The 2,500-nt window shown below is 32.4% G+C and overlaps 1 protein-coding gene and 2 non-coding genes across 3 annotated transcripts in view; 2 read left to right on the forward strand and 1 right to left on the reverse strand.

Annotated features, from left to right (window-relative positions):
- The first annotated feature begins 648 nt into the window (after positions 1–648).
- On the forward strand, positions 649–721 carry TRNAT-UGU (transfer RNA threonine (anticodon UGU)). The gene has a single exon. It is a non-coding gene; the product is annotated as a tRNA-Thr (tRNA).
- A 1,181-nt stretch (positions 722–1,902) lies between these two features.
- TRNAS-GGA (transfer RNA serine (anticodon GGA)) lies at positions 1,903–1,990 on the reverse strand. The gene has a single exon. It is a non-coding gene; the product is annotated as a tRNA-Ser (tRNA).
- Positions 1,991–2,011: 21 nt separating this feature from the next.
- Positions 2,012–2,500, forward strand: part of LOC132254433 (photosystem I P700 chlorophyll a apoprotein A1) — an 8,022-nt gene continuing 7,533 nt past the window's right edge. The window contains exon 1 of the mRNA XM_059740036.1: positions 2,012–2,500. This exon is cut by the window's right edge and continues 7,533 nt beyond it. The gene's annotated coding sequence lies outside the window, so the exon portion shown is untranslated.

Consider the following 2,500-nt stretch of genomic DNA (forward strand, 5'->3'; position numbering starts at 1 on the left):
CTTTTTTTGTCTTAGCTTCCACCTTCCGAATGAAAGCAGAGGAATGTCTCATTATGATCTGAATTGCATTTATCTGGATTGCATCTTTCTATTTCATTTTTCTTATCCTTTCCTTAGTCCTTAGAGCAGACCCTCTATAACTAAAATGGGAATTCATTAATGATTATTTAATGATCACTAAGTATTAATATATTTAAAAAATGAAAAAATTATATTATGGAATTCTAATGTATATGTATATTAGAATAATAAGATTCTAATCTAATAATTAGATAGAGAATTTCTATCTTATATAGAAAAGTATATGATATATGATATGTAATCATATCCTATATGTAATAATATTATAATATAAAACAATAAAATAAATTTCAAATTTTATTTGAATTCAAAAAGAAAAATGAAAAAAAAAAAAGAAAACCTTACTATCTAATTAAGATATTGATTATTTTTAAACATATAATTGATAAATAGATCGAAATTATATATTGCTCTATTCTATTAATCGTTAATATTCAATATTTTTTTTTGAATCTATATTCTTTATTCTTTTATATTCATATTAATTGTGACTAGCTAAGAAGGAATAGTTAATAGCTAAGATACCAGCAGTTTACTGAATTTCTATGCATGTACAATTTCTGGTGAGCCCGCTTAGCTCAGAGGTTAGAGCATCGCATTTGTAATGCGATGGTCATCGGTTCGATTCCGATAGCTGGCTTTTCTCTATTTGTTGGTTATTGATAATGTCTCTTTAAAATCAAAGAATAAAGATTATTCTCCTTTCTCCAAAACCGATCTATTATGTCGTAGGAACTTACAACTATGAATCAAAATAGAAGGAGTTAGATCTCTGCAGAACAAATCAAGAACAATACAAAAGGGTCTGGATATTGAGACAATTCATCTCATTATTCTTTGTAGTACAATACTTCAGTAGATTTCGCTTCATTTATCATTTAGTTCAGTTTTAATTTAAGTTTTTCTGTAAAATGAAATTTCAATAAAATAAGGAGTCTTTATGTCGCGTTACCCGAGGGCCTCGTTTCAAAAAAATACGCCGTCTGGGGGCTTTACCGGGACTTAACTAGTAAAAGGCCTAGAGCCGGAAGTGATCTTAGAAACCAATCGCGTTCCGGGAAAAGATCTCAATATCGTATTCGTCTAGAAGAAAAACAAAAATTGCGTTTTCATTATGGTCTTACAGAACGCCAATTACTTAACTATGTTCGTATCGCCGGAAAAGCCAAAGGGGCAACAGGTCGGGTTTTACTCCAATTACTTGAAATGCGTTTGGATAACATCCTTTTTCGATTGGGTATGGCTTCGACTATTCCTGGAGCCCGCCAATTAGTTAATCATAGACATATTTTAGTAATGGTCGTATAGTAGATATACCAAGTTATCGCTGCAAACCCCGAGATATTATTACGGCGGGGAATGAACAAAAATCCAGAGCTCTGATTCAAATGTTTTTGATTCATCCTCCCATGAGGAATTGCCAAAACATTTGACTCTTCACCCATTCCAATTTAAAGGATTAGTCAATCAAATAATAGATAGTAACTGGGTCGGTTTGAAAATAAATGAATTGCTAGTCGTAGAATATTATTCCGTCAGACTTAAACCTAACTAAAATAACGAGGGTTCGGTCAATTTGACCCCCCCCCTTTTTCGCCGAAGTAAATTGACCTACGGTAAGGGGTCAGAGATTTTTCTCCCATTCATATATCATAGATCGGCAGGGATATTTTTATTCCTTGTCCCCCCTTTACAGTACAGTATTTTATGTACCACAGCAAATTAGGAATAGAGAATCTATATCAAAGAAAGGTCTAACTGTTGGAATATTTGTTATTTGATACAGTGCGGTCAGTAACATTGGTGAATTAGGTGAAGGTACGGAAAGAGAGGGATTCGAACCCTCGGTAAACAAAAGCCTACATAGCAGTTCCAATGCTACGCCTTGAAACCACTCGGCCATCTCTCCTACATAATGATTATGACCCAGAAACCGAGTGAATAGCGAGTCATTTAGATTATTGGATAGGTATGACCAATCCAAATTCTAACTCTAAATATAAGGATTCCCTTTTTTTAGACTATGGTTAATGGATATTTTTAGATCATGATTCTATTTAGACTATGATTCCATTTCCATAAGAATTTTAAAATTCCTTTCAGTTTTAGATTTCTCAACAACAACCCTTACCTCATAGATCTATTACAAATTCATGAATCATCCCAGGGATTTTTATATTGTATATTTGATTGTATAGTGTATACCCACTATGCACACAACACAAAATGGACGGTTATTCCATTTTCATAAAATGATTATTCGATTCTTTTTCCTCTTTGGATCACAATTCAATCAAAACTTCTCGAGTTATCCTAATCTCTAGGAAAAATTCCTTGATTCTTCAACTTCGATGAAATTGGAATAGTTATCTTCATTAGTATACTACTACATTTGGATGAATCAGATTCAAATATTTCT

This window comes from Vitis vinifera, chromosome 10 (assembly GCF_030704535.1).
Source record: "Vitis vinifera cultivar Pinot Noir 40024 chromosome 10, ASM3070453v1".
NCBI lineage: Eukaryota > Viridiplantae > Streptophyta > Magnoliopsida > Vitales > Vitaceae > Vitis > Vitis vinifera.